The 18471-nt window shown below is 41.5% G+C and overlaps 1 protein-coding gene across 1 annotated transcript in view; it reads right to left on the reverse strand.

Annotated features, from left to right (window-relative positions):
- The window catches only part of LOC126356138 (BTB/POZ domain-containing protein 1-like), a 431946-nt gene extending 414960 nt beyond the window's left edge, over positions 1–16986 (reverse strand). Inside the window, exon 1 of the mRNA XM_050006848.1 lies at positions 16925–16986. The gene's annotated coding sequence lies outside the window, so the exon portion shown is untranslated. The remainder of the gene's footprint in view (positions 1–16924) is intronic.
- Between the last annotated feature and the right edge of the window lie 1485 nt (positions 16987–18471).

The following is an 18471-nucleotide window of genomic DNA, read 5'->3' on the forward strand; positions in this document are numbered from 1 at the left end:
GGAAAAAAATTACAGTGCCTTCGTGAGTAACACGGCGTGAGGAAGGCATTCTCAGATGTTTTTCTGGTCATAAAGGCATCCAGTTACACAACGCATTCGGCCACATTATTGTTACTTTATTTTTTATTACGTGTTTCAAATAGCCAAGAAGCGAAGTATGTGATGTGAAAAGGCCACTATTATAAACCAGCACTTTCCTTAACAACTAATACTCTGTCTATGTGTTCTTCCCAAAATGATGAGAACATATTTTGGCGCTCTTCGAGTAGTACTGATAGAAAGCTTAAAATCAAATGATGGAAATAAAACCACTATACTAAAAGTAACCAGCGCAACAAAAATTCGTGTTTATAAAGAAAATTTCGCTTGAGTGAGTACACTTATGAATGCAATACGATTCCTTTACACTTCAGATTATAATCAGAACGATTACTACACCTTTAAATGGAGCAAGCTGGCATTTTTTACCAATACTCTTACACCATAAGCTAGTGTTTGGCACTACTAACATGCCGGACATAGGCTTCAAGTGTGTGACGTCATCGCAGCTCCCCTTATTATACTTCCATGCTAATTACAGAGTGCACTGAGACCTTTAATCAGTCGTTGTTAAGCTCTCCATAAACAATTGGAGTGGGAAGAAATTCTAACCAGTTTTACAACGATAGACATCTTCTGTGATGCGCATCAATGGTTTTCCAAGTATGTTAGTAGATAGATGTGAAGAATAACGAATAATATATTACATTTGCAATTCTACATCTACATCAACATCTACATACATAAATCGCAAGCCACAGTACGGTTCACGGCGGAGGGTGTGTTGTACCGCTACTAATCATTTCCCTCCCTGTTCCGATCGCAAGCAGTACAAGGGAAAAACGACTGTAGCTAAAAGATTGGGGCATAATATTGTCTATTAGAGTCATTAATAAAACCAACCTACTTTCAAAAACAATGTTTTGATTTAGTATAGAACGCCGATCGTATTGAATGGACCTGACTGTGTCAACTAAGACATTACTAGTGCTATATTCGAGCCAGCTGCCAATTTCATATCAACTACAAACTTTGTCTAAGTCATCTTGTATCCTGCTGTAGCCACTCAACGCCGACATCGTCCCGTACACCGCAGTATCATCAGCAAACAGCCGCAGATTGCTGCTCCACGTGTCCGTCAAATCATTTATGTATTTATTTTATAATGTAACGATAACTTAAAAGACTTAAAATTTTTTAAAAAAACGCGATTCTAACAACTGCTGAATGGTCACCAGACTTACTGTTATTTTTGTAATTAATTGACATGAGCGCGCCGAGAATATGACGGCGAACGCCTCACGCATTAAAATTAAAAAGAGCCTCCTGCCGTTTGTCCTGAAGAACAGATGGGATGTCGTGTTGCCCGCGGTGCTCCGACGGATTGAACAGGAGTGCCGGCAGGCTGGCTAATGAGCCGGCGCGACCGCCCGCGGTTGTACGTCTTCCGTCGCCGGCGTGGCCACCCGTCTCCCTACCGGCCTGCGACAGCAAGCCCTGTTCCTTCTGGCCGGTAACAACGAACTCTGCTTATCTCGACGATAAACGGTTCCACTCCTCCCTTGCCTAACACGCTTCCTGGGTGGTACGTTTACATTCCACATGTCGAATTTCCTTGTTCTCGCTGACGTCAACCTAGTTTGGGCTATAAACAATTATTCACAACACTGAATGACATAACACTGGGAATATACTAAAAGGACCGCAGCAGTCACTCTGTGACTTTCATTTAGCGTCGTGTATCCCGGCTAAAGGTAGTCCGGTCCTCTTCAGATGGATCTGCTTAGTTGACAATTATATCTAATTTTACTCCATAATACGTGTTACTTATGTAATGCCATTTCCTGTTATATGGTTCAAATGGCTCTGAGCACTATGGGACTTAACGTGGGAGGTCATCAGTCGCCTAGAACTTAGAACTACTTAAACCTAACTAACCTAAGGACATCACACACATCCATGCCCGAGCAGGATTCGAACCTGCGACCGTAGCAGTCGCGCGGTTCCGGACTGAAGCGCCTAGAACCGCTAGGCCACAGCGGCCGGCATTTCCTGTTATAAAAAAGGAAAACGCAAATGCAATGGCATTCTTGCAAAGCGTCGTGGAAAGCTGAATTACTACAAATCAGGTCATGTAACGATGATGAAACCATGTATGCATTCGGCTTTGTCTCAGTTACGCTTATATTTACGTTCATAAGTAAGCGCTACTTGTAGACACCATGACAACCGCTTTCTTTAGTAATTCACAGTTCCATTACTCTTCACCAAACTGAAATTATTTGTTTGATATTCATCTTTCCATAATAAGAAAGAGCATAAACGAAGTGACTTCTAACACGGAAAAACTTAAATCTCTAGGGTGTCCCATTTCCACTCTTCTCTACCGACCCATTGTTTTAACTTCCGGTTTGTCCTCACAACAGCAATAGCATATTTACGAGTATTCTATGCTCCCACACATAGCCAGTGTGAAGTTTCTGTTGTTTATGTTTATCTCGTTCCCAGATTAAACGCATTTCCATACTATGATCGAAATGATCATTTTTTAATACAAATCACACGTTATTTAGTGTCGAGTGATTCCTATTACCCTATAATTTTAATTACATCGCAGAGTCTCACATTTCAGTAAAATTTAAAATAGAAAACTCATTTAGTAACATTTTTTTTTGTTATGCTGTCAATATTATTCTGACATTTATATATTTTCGGAACATCGTCTTTTCCTTCAAAAATGTAAAACGTTTTTCGATAATTACTCCGATGTGTATTGTAGCGTCATCGGATTTATTTCATTTACATGAGTTTATTTTTGCGCATACTATGACGACAGCAATGGGACAACTATTAATATTTGATAGGTCTCGGCAGGTTTATAACTATCATGAAAAGATGTTACTAGTATTAGAAAAGTAGACGTTACCGCGACAACTGTATGCCCATTGCCAACCTTTTTTTTTCAGAGACACCTATTTCAACCACATAATATAGGATGAACATCGCAAAGTTCTGTGTGATTTATGAGATCCCTGATCGTAGCTGTGTGAGAATAAAAGACGACTTTATCCAGTTAAATGTCGTCATTCGGTTCTTGATTAATTCGTCTCGGAATTCGCTAATCAGCCCAAATATTGTTAAAGGTGCTGTTTAATCAGGATTAACTAACGACTACGCCAGTCCCCTTATGTAGAAATGGATCATATAGAGGTGACAAACAGCCCCCTATTCGCCCACAAGCGTTTCCAAAACGTCTAGAAGATGACCTTATAATTTGAATGGTGGTAACATCAATACCGATTCTTGAATTTAAAACGAGTCAGGGTTCTGTTACTCGAATCCTCCACACTTACAGGGTAAGCGAAATTCCGTTCATACAGTAACAATTACTGTGTCGAATGGGCCTATAAACTATGAAAATGAGAATTTACATGTGTGTGATGCTTGTTCTTTCTGACATGTCTGAAAGACCAGGTATCGCACATATAGATGATATAGGTACAGATATTGTGAAGATTGGTGCCTTAATATGTAATCACTCCAGCGTTAGTCATTTTTTTCTCTGCGTCGAACAGTCTTACCGCAAACGCATCACATAACTTACTGACTGATGTTTTCTGCAAGGTAGTAAATGCACCGCCAAGAGGACTATCCCTGCTAGTGCAGACTATGAGTTTCGTTTCTACACATCCTTACTTCAATACCCGACTTCGTGCCCAGGAGAAAATCAATATTAATGGCTTTCCTGGATCACGCGTACTTTGAGATACTAACCAACTTAAGAACACGCTACTCGTAATAGCTATAATTATTATTCTGCAATTGTAGTAAATACTGACGCATTGTTATTCAGTAAATTGTCCTCAGTCATCAAAAGAAACATCTGCTCTTATACCCCTAACACTCTGTATAAGAATATACGCCTTGGCGGCAATTAATATCATTTCCGTGCGGGTGCACTCTTCTCCCGAACTCTTCTGGATATCAGCGTGAGGTTGCGAGCAATGAGTGAGGTTGACAGGGGACGCTGTATAAGTAGTGTGTGACAAGTTTGGAATTTGGGTTGGACAAGAAACGTGCTCTAACAGCCGATGCGAGGAACCAAAATCTCGCCTCCACTTCTGCTCCTGTTCACAAACAGCACACGCAGCGCTCGAAAATACGCCACGTTACCGAACATTATTTGCCAACGATCTTCAAGGGGTCTTTGTTAGATCTCCACGTAGTTAGGGAGTCCCTGGAGCTGAGGGCACCTCCCTCCCTCCCCCCCCCCCCCCCCCCCATCCCGACGGTGTCTGAGTTTAAGCCGCCTATGATCGATTCTACCTCCAACCTCCGCGGATGGGAGAGCGCGCCGTAAATACGTAGATTTTACATATTTTTCTTTCCTTTCTCCCAGTCACTTTTTTCCGTGTGGATGATGCCTGTTCCAAATAACTTCCTAATAATAGTAAAAACCACAACAAAAGAAACAAAAATAAATAAACAACATCAAAGCCTTCCGCTTCTGTTGATTCCTGTGTGTCTCACTTTTCTGTGGCCCATGCACTCGGTGGTGGTGAGGTGGACACTGTGACCAGGCCTCGGGTTTCTAGCCTTGTCCACTCTGAAGCGAAAATTCCGGGTTCGCGTGAAGGTCTGGCAAAAATTTCCAGTTGTCGCCACTGAAATCAGTTAAATGCCCGATAGCGTCTGGTGTCCGAATTTCTGTTTCGTTTCAACATGAAAATGAGAATGGGATGGTTGCTATAAATAATTGCAACAGCAGACGTTCTCACATTTCAACAAGATCTTCAGAGAAACGACGCATGGAATCTTTGCAGAAACAGAAAAAATCTCAGTCAATCTGTATCACGTTTCAAGCTTTCTGCAGGCGTTTAACAGTATCATAGAGCGATTCAGAGTGTTTGAAAGAGTTGTACGTTTCAGAGAAGCGTAACTGGGAAGCAAAGTGTATTAGCGATAAGAAAACCGATCTTAACGGAAAACACCCTCTAGTGGGAGGCGTCGCTGTCTGTCCCTCGTGACGCATGCTGTCTTCTTCAGCCAAATCGATCATATTTTCCTTGCGTGTTATTAAAAACAATTACACAAACTATAAACTCAAAATTTATCAAACAATAATTTCGTGACAAAGTCGTCTTATCATTGATGCAAAATACAGTGTGCACCCAGAGTAATTGTCAGTATTCAGAGATATGACAGGAACCATCGTTCGAAGCAAAAACGTCCAGCAAACATGGATTCTAAAATACACAGCTTAAGGACTACAAGCACTTCTTCTTCTTCGATATTGTGAAACAAATCTCTTGTACTGCACGCCCTTTGCTTTCCATATTTTGGGAGGTGGTAGTTTGGACGAAAAAAAAAAATGAATATGGGCTCTAATATGTTCTAACATGCTTCGAATGATCGTTTCCGTCACAGCGTTGATTAATTACCATTCCTCCTGTGACGCCCTGTATATAAGAGAAGTCCCACATTACGTATGAAAGTCGATCGTACCAAAACGTTTCGAAATTCTGATCAATTTTTTTTGACATGTAATGATATACAAATGAAGCCGTACATTGTCGTATGATTATTGATCGTCTTCTTTCGTACTGTACTATTTATTGTTTCCGTGTTGTCCACTTATCTAAATAATTGTAGAAAGAGCAATGGAGAAACAAAGCAAATAGAGCAACAATATTAATTAACATAGGCCGCCATTTTACTGATGTACTGCTGGTCAAGAATGAATTATGTTGAAATGACAAGACAGGCGACGTAGAATAAACAGGATCTCCCCAGCATCTGACGATTCTTTCAACTTAAACGTCATTAGTAGGGTAAACGCAATATTAGAAAATATACGGAGTGAGAATTCAAGCGTGAGGAACAAAAAGTCAAGGAACTATGTTGTGGAGTATGGTTTGCTCAAGCGCACTCGGCAAATTTTGAACGCTATTACATTGCTAGCTCACACAGGTAGAGCTCAAAATAACGTGGACTTTTTAACGAGTTTTATAGGCATCTTAACGTTGTGCACTTGATATCTGGGATGAACGTGGCTCAAAACATTGAAGGGAAAGTGCAGGAACAAATCGCTACTCAGCGTCAAAGATCATATGTTATTATTATTGTTGTTGTTGGAGTAAAAGACCCACCGATATTTTTTTACGTTTGGTATTGCACTTCACCGTATTTCCGAGTCTCCATTTTCGTAAATTATGTTTCACTAACATTGTGAAATGGCTTCCTTGCGTAACAAAAAGAGAATCATCCGAAAAAATAGTATTTTGAGCTATGACCTGTGACAATTGGCGATTTATCATGCACTGAAATACTTTTAGGGACGAATTCTTCTGTTTTTTTCGATTTTTCGGGAACTAAATAATTAATCGTGCACATTCATCGTCCGTGACCCACGTACGAGTACAATGGCTTCCTATAATGAGTACTTTAAAATAAGCAAAAAGTGTTGGAGACCTGTGAAACCGGAAGATAACGACTCAATCTGTCGTCATAAATGTTATCTGGAAGTGAAGATTACTCGATCTAAGTGTACTTTCAACGGATTGGCTGACAGCAAACAAAACCAAAGTTATCTAACCCTCGTCTCATAATCATATAACCATATAGTCGTAAATTAGACCTACGATATAATCTCTTCATTACAATTATTGCCAATAATTTCACCACATCGTCTCCTTGTGATTTGAAAACTGGAATTACACTTTTGTACCTGCGGCAACTCACTTTTCCTCGTTTGACCTATTTCGCTTTGCAACCATAGCAACTGCATTTATTCACCGTTGCTGATACTAATAAATAATTATGTACGAACATGAAAAGTGCGCGCAACACTACAGTTTCGGTTGTACCACAAAATGTAAGCAAACAGCGTAACACGAAAGTCATGTAACAATCCCAGTTCGATGTTGAATACGTGCATGATACGGGATGCTCAATCCATAGACGTTCTGCTCTACGTGTTTTTCTTATAACAGCGACCAAGTGTTTGGTTATTTCTCGTATCGTGGCCTTCGAGTGTAAATAAATACATTCAATTTGCTGGTTTTTTAATGCCTACAGCTGTCTTTTTCCTTTCATCACTATTATGACACCAGATTAGTCCATGATGGAGATTATTGTTACTTTTATCTTTTTTTGGTTTCATTATTGAGGCGTTAAGGAGACAAGCTACTGATAATGGAAGCGGCTGTTTCCTCTATTAATTAAAAGAGACTTTAACATAGCTGAGCCGTTAAAATGTAAGACTATCTTCTTCTCGTCCCGAGAATATTTTAGCCATAGACTTGTTCTTACTGCTATCCTTCTTTTTAAATTGTCGTTACTGGGCTTCCACAGGTGAGGGAATAATATGTTAGAAATCTACATCTTCCCCTGTAGGTAGTCAGAAAAGTGAATATTGACTATGATTAAGTTTAAAAGCAGAAGGCTTCGTTTACTCCGGTCCTCACTTCATTTTGTTTTGTGTGTTTGACATCACGTTACACCGAGTTGTCAGCGGCGGCTTTAGTTTGTGTCTAACTTATTCTACACGCTGCCACTGCAAAGTGTCACGCATGATAGCAGAGGAAGGTTTAAGCTTAGCTGAAGCAAAACGCTTGTTGCTCGTATTCGACTTTGCACTAGTCGAGAAGAAACTTGGATGTCGCCCAAGATTAACACAGAGGACGGTGGAAAGTCACGTGAAATAACTTTCTGGGTCGAAGGTAGTTTGACATGTGTTTAATTCGACAAGTCGTTTTCGGTCTGGTAGATAGAACACTGACCTTGACAGCAATAAATAGTATCTGCTCATACGTGATCTGCTGCAACTCGTTTCGGATCCGTCGACTCAACAAGACAAGTTACTGACAAGCGGTGAGTCTAAACATTTCTCGTCAACCTGCCTGTGCAGCCGAGATCACTAAAAGCGTCCTCCCAAGCGATGTGAAAACGTTGATGGACGAGGAGCTGGTGAAGTCACAGCGTGGGTAACCACGTTCCATTACAATGCGAGGGGTGAAAGGAAGATATGCCACGTCAGGTTTTTGTCTCGTGGAAAGGAATGTGGCCAATGAGATGCAACATCAGGTTTGTATCGCCAGAACTTTTATTACGCCCTACTGAGCTAAACTCCGTATTTGGTTGTTTTTATACACTTTGTAGAGTGCGTGATACGGATATAAGCTACTCTAGGTATGATTTATTATAATAAAATGACAAAAAAACACATGTAGTAGCCAAAAGGCTGCTAGAATTAATTGAGTATAAGGAAACATCTAAATCTGCGCGGCTACTCTGTAATTCACAATTAAGTGCCTGGCAAATGGTAGACTGATGGTTACATTGATAGGTAAATAGACAGGTAGACAAGAATCCGTGTAAATATTAATATATAGGATGAGGAACATAAATCGATCATCCCAACACAAAACAGAAAAAAGGAAAAACTGCACATGACTTAATGGACACTGCTGTGCGAGCCGTACTTATACGAAATCAAACGTAGATTCACGTTGAACAAAAGTGCATTGTTTGTCTTCTCGATTTATGTCACGCTAAATGGCTTCCAGTGCCAATTTACCTCAACTACACAACGAAAAACACAATTAGTAGTAAGTAATCGGAAAAGCGTATCCCCAAATAAAGGAAATGTCTTTATCCGAATGGAAATAAAACTCTGTGTCAGAGTGGACGGCATTCGACATGACTCACCAAACTGTGTGGGAGACGAATTATGGATGCCTTCCTTGACGGAACAACAGTTACGGTACTTACGGCATTCGACACATCAAGCACGCCTAACTGGTACCTGAAGAGTAGACAGCATTGTTTTGAAGTCGGCTGTACATACATGAGATAAACATAAAAAAATAAAAAATTCAGCTGGTAGGAAATTTCCTTTCATTGGAATAAACAAATGGCTTCGTAACCGACTCCACGAAAAGAACACAGCGTTACAAAACAGATACCAGAAATCATGCAACATAGATAAATAAAAATAATTTGGTCGTCAGATTAGCTCATACATATTACCGACAACACATTTAATTCCAGTAGAATAATTCGTCTTAGTTTCATTGACGTTTCAGAGCGTGAGTAAAACGAGAAAGTTACCAGTATACAGTTCTTTAGGAAACGTTTTATAGCGACGACAACGCTCACCTTCTTTACGACATAAAAGACTATTTAGACATTTTCTATGCCAGCTCTTTAGTTTAAGGGATATCACAGTTATTAGAGTGAACAGTGGTAACATACTTTCTAGAAGAGAATGTAAGCAAGACATACACGATACACAGGGTGGTGCCTTGATCGTGACCGGGCCAAATATCTCACGAAATAAGCGTCAAACGAAAAAGCTACAAAGAACGAAACTTGTCTAGCATGAAGGGGGAAACCAGATGGCGCTATGGTTGGCCCGCTACATAGCGCTGCCATAGGTCGACCGTATATCAACTGCGTTTTTTAAAATGAGAACCCCCATTTTTATTACATATTCGTGTAGTACGTACAGAAATAGTAATGTTTTGGTTGGACCACTTTTTTCGCTTTGTGATAGATGGCGCTGTAGTAGTCACAAACATATGGCTCACAGTTTTAGACAAATAGTTGCTAACAGGTAGGTTTTTTAAATTAAAATACAGAACGTTGGTACGTATGAACATTTTATTTCGGTTGTTTCAAAGTGATACATGTACTTTTGTGAACTTATCATTTCTAAGAACGAATGCTGTTACATCGTGATTACCTGTAAATACCACATTCATGCAATAAATGCTCAAAATGATGTCCGTCAACCTCAATGCATTTGGCAATACGTGTAACGACATTCCTCTCAACAGTGAGTAGTTCGCCTTCCGTAATGTTCACACATGCATTGAAAATGCGCTGACGCATGTTGTCAGGCGTTGTCGGTGGATCACGATAGCAAATATCCTTCAACTTTCCCCACAGAAAGAAATCCGGGGACGTCAGATCCGGTGAACGTGCTGGCCATGGTATGGTTCTTCGACGACCAATCCACCTGTCATGAAATATAGTTTTCAGTACAGCTTCAACCGCCGGGCATCCATCATGTTGGAAGTACATCGCCATTAAGTCATGCAGTGAAACATCTTGTAGTAATATCGGTAGAATATTACGTAGGAAATCAGCATACATTGCACCATTTAGTTTGCCATCGATAAAATTGGAGCCAATTATCATTCCTCCCATAATGCCGCACCATACATTAACCCGTCAAGGTCGCTGATGTTCCACTTGTCGCAGCCATCGTGGATTTTCCGTTGCCCAATAGTGCATATTAAGACAGTTTACGTTACCGCTGTTGGTGAATGACGCTTCGTCGCTAAATAGAACGCGTGCAAAAAATCTGTCATCTTCCCGTAATTTCTCCTGTCCCCAGTGGCACAACTGTACACGACGTTCAAAGTCGTCGCCATGCAATTCCTGGTTCATAGAAAAATGGTACGGGTGCAATCGATGTTGATGTAGCATTCTCAACACCGACGTTTTTGAGTTTTCCCTTTGTCGCGCAATTTGTCTGCTACTGATGTGCAGGTTAGCCGCGACAGCAGCTAAAACACCTACTTGGGCATCATCATTTGTTGCAGGTCGTGGTTGACGTTTCACATGTGATCTAACACTTTCTGTTTCCTTAAATAACGTAACTATCCGGCGAAAGGTCCGGACACTTGGATGATGTCGTCCAGGATACCGAGCAGCATACATAGCACAAACCAGTTGGGCACTTTGATCACAATAGGCATACATCAACACGGTATCGACCTTTTTCGCAATTGGTAAACGGTCCATTTTTACACGGGTGATGTATCACGAAGCAAATACCGTCCGAACTGGCGGAATATTACGTGATACCACATACTTATAAGTTTGTGACTATTACAGCGCCATCTACCACAAAGCGAAAAAAGTGGACCAACTAAAACATTCATATTTCTTTACGTACTACACGAATATGTAATAAAAAATGGGGGTTCCTATTTTAAAAAAACGCAGTTGATATCCGTTTGACCTGTGGCAGCGCCATTTATCGGGCCAACCGTAGCGCCATCTGGTTTCCCCCTTCAAGCTAGACAAGTTTCGTTCTTTGTAGTTTTTTCATTTAATGATTATTGCGTGAGATATTTCGCCCGTCACTATCAATGGACCAATCTGTATAAATAAAAAAAAAACCGTAAATGACCGTCGAACCCTTGTGGCACGGATACGCCAAACTGCGAGAACATAGGCAGTACATGCAAGAGGGAGTATCACCGCGCCGGCCGGTGTGGCCAAGCGGTTCTAGGCGCTTCAGTCTGGAACCGCGCGACCACTACGGTCGCAGGTTCGAATCCTGCCGCGGGCATGGATGTGTGTGATGTCCTTAGAGTAGTTAGGTTTAAGTAGTTCTAAGTTATAGGGGACTGATGACCTCAGAAGTTAAGTCCCATAGTGCTCAGAGCCATTTGAACCATTTGAGTATCACCCACGTTTCTGTCGACAAAATGACGCTGTATGTTTGTTTAACCAAACGTAGCAAGCTGGCGCAAACGCCATCACATAAGATGTGTGGTGCAGGGTTAGTCTGTACTCCATGTTCAGTCATTTTGATTTATGTTTCTCGTCGTAGGTAGATTAAGTTCATAAACAAACTAATCCAAGGTCGCTCAATGAGCACGGCACTGCACTCGCATCTAGGAATGGCATACAACACTCCATCTCAAGATCCAGATTTAGGTTTTCAATGTTTTAACGATATCTGTCAAGGCTAATGCCGGTGTTGTGCCTTTGAGAAGGGCACAGTTGATTTCTTCTCTCATCTTTGTCCTATAGTAGTTCATGACCCATCACTAATTGCGTCATCCTCGACGAGACGTTAAATCCTTACCTTTATTCCTTTTGTTAGCAAATGTCGGTTCCCTCTTACTGGTATAAATGCGATAATCAATAACGCTGATATCGTCCTTACTTCCAAAAATGCGAATTAATTTGTGAATGATCAACTTAAACAGCGGTGAGCGTTAAGACAATGTCCGAATCACCACGTAGGAGAGCAAGTAATAGAAATAACTTTATCTAGAAAGAACTAGAAATTCCTAGCTACTAGTTCAGCTTTTTCTACCCACCAACATGTTTCTGTTATAGTTTTAGTTTTGTACTATCGGTGAAATAATTTACACCGAACATTTCAACGAAACATGGATAGGAGTGCTATGGATGCTGAACGCTAGTGATGCTCTTAATAGACTACTCTACCAGATATATTTTATTTGGTCACTGAAATGACCAAAAAGAAAATGGATATCTGAAGTAGAATTTATTCGCAGCAGACTTAACGAAATAATGATTGTGTTATGTCTTGGAAGGAGGAACGTCATCAATGGCAAATGAATGAAGATTATTGTCGTGTGAATAATACTCAATATGAAATAAATTAACGCTGTCTCTTTGAAAGTACTTCAGCTCTATTCTCTATAAATTAGATTCCTCCAGTAGTCCATTATGACAGTTCATCTGCACACTGCAAGCAAAAGTAATAATATGGTGCACCTCAAGCCGCAAATGAAAAAGTAACTGCACAATAGTTAAAACAACTGCATAAATAGTGCAGGGAACAAACTCGGCTCCTACTGCTTCTCTAGAGGATGAAAGTAAAACCGTGACCGCATAAAGCACAATGAAAAGATTACGTGAAACTCATCCAGCAACAGCCATCGAAAGTAACACATGGTGTCAGTTTCTACCAAGAACATGATGCTGCTCAAAGCTATCAACACATTAACACTGGAACCGCTTTCAGAACGGTCGTTTTCAAAATCATTTTATGTAAATACGTAGTTAGCACGCTGGACATAACTTCATATAGGACCCTCCACCTATCAGAAATAAATTTCCCGTTTTTGTTGGTGCACTCTTTTTGCTCAGATATTTGTGTACATACGGACATAGACGAATTCAAAACCGTACTTTAAGCATGCAAGAACTGACTAAATACGATTCTGAAAAACGGTGCTTTAATTCCACAGAAAATGATGAATTCTAAAATCTAACGTTTAGTATCGACTAATAATAATGGGAACATCTAACTCACTCTCTTCTCGATGTGTGTCCCTACGTTCTTTAACTTTTAATTGATTGCTTTAAGTAGCATGTCATACATGGTTATCATCCGAGACATAAGTAATAATCATAACGTGTAAATTGTAAATAACTGAGCAAAATGCTGCACATCAGCATTTTTAATAATTGCTGATTTGAGTGATCCTCTTACCTAGAAACGAATAGTAGATTTTTAGTTGCCAAAAAGGCCGTGTAGGACGTCTCTGTAAGTTGGAGACAACTTTATGATCTTATTTTTCGCTTTACTTGCAACGCAGTACACACTTACGTAGATACAACCTCTCGTATCATGCGCAAATAAATTTCCAGTAAAATTATTTTATGTTAACTTGTGCTCACAGCCCTGCAGTGTTTTGAAAATGACGCCTGGAATGGTATTCAACGTATTCATTTACGACTGCGATGTTGATTATTGCGCCACTCTCAAAGAGCCACGATAACACGGTATGAAGCGCATCAATGGTTGAGTTCATCCCTCATAAGAGAACACCGTCAATAAGGAAATTAATACTAAAGGTCCAGGCGGAAAATATTGTGATATTGCAATAATATGGCCAAAACTCCCGAAGAGTTGCAAAAGATGCACTGTTGAAACAGTAGATCAAGCCATTCGCAGATTGATAATCGTGCACAGACTAGTAATTTATGACCGAAAGAGAAAGTGTGTGAAAAGCTCTCTGTAATCGTGGCCAAAATTCGAAGCTCCGGACTATGCAAACAACTGAAAACACAAGCAAAGGAAGAAAGCTTGCGTAGCTTATGACGTTTGTCATAAAAAGGGAAACGTCACAAAGAGACTCGCACGATTTTGACTATTTTACCACTCTGGAAGAGCCTTAATAGCTCACTATGAAGTACATCAGTGCATGTTAGCTCTTCGTGAGAGGACATTGTACACATGTGAACGGTCGAAAATGAACACAGTTAATAACAGTACACGTCGAAAATAACGTCATTCGGAATATTATTTTTTCCATTATAGCAACAGTGGCTATTTGTGGCAAAGTGAATGAGTGAAGTAAATTAAAAACGTAATAATAAATTTGGTCTACAGCTTTTGTTGTGTTGCTAAGTTTAAACGAGATGTCCAGTCATCTCACGTCCATGGAATTACTGACTTATTAATAGTAATATCGAAAGTATTGTGCCATAAAAGTATTTGGGGTGTCAAATCAACGATAACTGCGAGTTCTCTCAAGAAATTCTCTGAAGATTTTGACAGTCCAGAAGTTCTTTAAAGAGGAATGAAGAAAGTTCTGACTATTCGTGACATAAGCATTACATTTTGCATTAAGCTACTTCAATTCTACATATTTAGTGTGCAACTCTATGCAACTGAGTTGTTGACACCTATGATAATTGTAGGCAAGAGATTGGACTTTCCACGTGACACCACATTGGACCACTAACGTAGCGATGATACTGAAATGATGATGAAGGCAACACAACATTCAGTTACCGAGCGGAGAAAATCTCCGAGCCGTCCCGGAATTGAACCCGGGCCCGCTCCATCCCTGTCAGACGAGCTGAGCACTCAATTAAGGAGGCGGAAACATTAAGGATACCACTTACAGATAAAGTCACAAATGTGTCACTACTGCAGCGTATGAACACAGATTTAGAAATTCTCATTACCACCAAAAGAAAATAACGCGAATACTTTGGCCACATAATGCGTAGCGACAGGTACCACCTGTTGCAATTAATACTTCTAGGCAGACTTGGTCCACGACGTATAAGATCATCCTGGCTAAGGAAGTTAAGTCAGTGGATAGACTGAGCACAGAATCGGCGTTCAGAAAAGCCGTGGACAAACAGCAGGTCTCGCTGCTGATCATGGAGGACGATGCACTTAAAGAAGGGCTTTTGTAGGCATGTTTTACCTGTACAGTAATTATTGTGTTCATTTGTACTTGGAATAAAACTTATGACAAATTTTGGCATTAACGAGTGGTTTCGCTGATAGTAAAAGCTGTCCACTTCGCCGTAGTTAGGGAAGGGTACTGGCGCCCCTACAGAGGGTGTAATATCTCCTTATATTCTACTAATTATCCGTGCACAATTCTAAGAGTGAATTACGTTTCCTACTTGACCATCTATATAGTCGCAGAATCGATGCGCAAAGTAGTACAGTACTATTACTATTCCATGAGTGCATAATTACTCTTTGTAATATTCTCTCTGGTGTGTTGAGGGGACTTCTAGGATCTTCTCCGTGCCGAACAGCCGCATTGAATAATTGTAATTTTGCTATCGAGATTCCTGGAAGAAAGAGATTGAAAATATGTTGTATGCTACTCAAGAAAATATATACTGAGCATTTACATCAAAGGTGTGTAAGGAATTTCATTATATATGTATTCTCTAATTGGAAATTTGCACTGAGGTGTCGTTTCGTTGGTAATCAGAAAGGAACTTCCGATGAACTGGAAACGAACCTGCAATTATTAGATCCAAGAACTCCATTATTTCATCGGATACTTAAATTCTATCAAAACAAACTTTCCGCTCTATCTGAGGTTTCCCGATTGACTACGCAACGCAAGAAAACCAAGACATTTTATTTACACAGGATTGCAGATCGCTTCGAATCATCGAGACTGCCGACAACGAGAGTCATCGTCCGATTCTGATTAAACAAGTGAAGCTTAATTATAATTTTGTTGAGCGACTGTGATGACTGTGACATGGCTGCTTATGAATGAGATCATTAATAAAACACTAATAACTAACTTTCCTCGTCACCAGCAACCAGTATAAACACAATATTAATTAAAATTATAAGGGCTTGTAAGAGGGGGTTAACTGTATCAATAAAAGTGGTTCTAACAGTAAATCTAAGCCACAAAAGCATAGAGTTGTTATGTTAAAATTCAGTTGTAAGGTCTGTTCTTTATTAGCTAGATAACGCATCGTAATATATGTACTACAGATATGATCTTTTATTTATGATGTCACCACACTAGAAACGCGTATCTGAGGATGTCACTGCGGTCAGAAACAAAAGGAAACAACAAAATTCATATATATGCCTTTTTGGAGTGTTCACATTCCCATGAAGGGTTCTTACATACCAGTAGAGAGCCCTGATGATGAAGCTATTGCTTGCAAATGTACACGGGGACAATAAAAATGGTACACGGAATTCCTTATCAAGTTGTCGTCAGAGAAACTGCCACAGGAACTCGCTGTAATGACATCCATAGTCGACACTGCGAACCGTTCGTACAACTGAAGCCACACGCGAAGCGAGGAAGTGTACGCAGCATGCGGAGATGGTCACCGAAAGGGAATGGGTGTCAGAACGACTGTGTAAACGCGTCCACAGTACAGAGCGTACGAGTGTTGCGAGGCTGGAATTAAACGTGGGAGCACAATCGAAAGGGAAAACGCGACGGGGTGCGTGCGGCAACAGTTGCGACAGTTCCGGCGGCGTGTACTGTTGTTCGCTGTGCCGCGTGCCGGCGCCGTGTCGGCCACTTTGCGGAGACGCCAGGCGCCACCGCTCGCCGGCGCTGTCCGGGCCAGACCGCCAGCTGAGTGGAAGGCGTGGCCGCTCGCATTGTGTGCTAATGCCGGCCGCGCACCGCGCAGGACCTGTGCCGCCTGCCGCGTCCGCTGCCGTCGCGAGCGGTAGCCGGCTTGTCGTGCCGAACCTCACCAATAAAACTCTTAGAGTGCGGAATAGAGGTCTGCAGAAGAGGTGGAGCTCCAGGTGCTGCGCGCCGGCCAGCTGCGAGCGGCGAGCGGCGAGCAGCGCACGTACCTGTAGAGGCTGGCGGGAGCTGCGCCGGAGCGACCGTCGGGCTGCGGCGCCGCGGCTCGAGTGCGGCGGAGGCGCCGGACACGCAGCCCCCACCACCGCCGCCGCCTCCACCTCCACCTCCGACGCTGGCGCCGCCGCCGGGGGTGGGACGCCACGCGACGCCGCGACGCCGTAATCGATACTCGGCCGACCCCTCGCCGCCGCGGTCAGCCTACCGGAAGGGCTGCGAGCCACTGTTTACGTCGGCGGCGAGGCAGCAACGGCTGCCCGCGCGCTCGCGGGGCCTATTGCCTCTCCGTTAAGTAGGTCAAACGATCTGTCGGGCTTCCTCGCAGGTGCATCACTCTCTAGGCTTGACGCACGGCCCACCGATTCCGCTCATATCTGGCAGGTCGACTGTGTACATCTTAAAATGAAACTCTCTTACAAGTGGACTGCGTCTGTTCGTCATCACCGATTTCATCTACCGGGTGGTCAAAAAGTCAGTGTAAATTTGAAAACTGAATAAATCACGGAATAATGTAGATAGAGAGGTACAAATTGACACGCATGCTTGGAATGACATGAGGTTTTATTAGAACCAAAAAACAAAAATGTTCAAAAAATGGCCGACAGATGGCGCTTCATCTGATCAGAACAGCAATAATTAGCATACGAAAGTAATACAAAACAAAGATGATGTTCTTTACAGGAAATACTCGATATGTCTACTATCATTCCTGAACAATAGCTGTAGTCGAGGAATGTTGTGAACCGCACTGTAAAGCATGTCCGATGTTATGGTGCGGCATTGGCGTCGGATGTTGTCTTTCAGCATCCCTAGAGATGTAGGTCGATCACGATACACTTGTGACTTCAGGTAACTCCAAAGCCAATAATCGCACGGACTGAGGTCTGGGGACCTAGGAGGCCAAGAATGACGAAAGTGGCGGCTGAGCACACGATCATCACCAAACGACGCGCGCATGAGAGCTTTCACGCGTCTCACAATACTTTTTTTGGTTCTAATAAAACCCCATGTCATTCCAAGCATGTGTGTCAATTTTTACCTCTCTATCTACATTATTCCGTGGTTTATTAAGTTTTCAAATTTATACTGACATTTTTATCACGCGGTATATTTACGTAAAGACTTAGCAAAAATATACTGACGGAAGAAAATCCCAACACCAAAAGTACTTAATGTAGACTAATGAAATTTCCGGAGTACATTTATCCAGTTAACATATACAGGGTGGTCCATTGATCGTGACCGGCCAAATATCTCACGAAATTAGCGTCAGTCGAAAAAACTTCAAAGAACGAAACTTGTCTAGCTTCAACGGAGAAACCAGATGGCGCTATGGTTGGTCCGCTAGATGGCGCTGCCATAGGTCAAACGGATATCAACTGCGGTTTTCAAAATGGGAACCCCCATTTTTATTACATCTTCGTGTAGTACGTACAGAAATATGAATGTTTTAGTTGGACCACTTTTTTCGCTTTGTGATAGATGGCGCTGTAGTAGCCACATACATATGGCTCACAATTTTAGATGAACAGTTGCT

The sequence above is a fragment of the Schistocerca gregaria genome, chromosome 3 (genome assembly GCF_023897955.1).
Source record: "Schistocerca gregaria isolate iqSchGreg1 chromosome 3, iqSchGreg1.2, whole genome shotgun sequence".
Taxonomy (NCBI): Eukaryota; Metazoa; Arthropoda; class Insecta; order Orthoptera; family Acrididae; genus Schistocerca; species Schistocerca gregaria.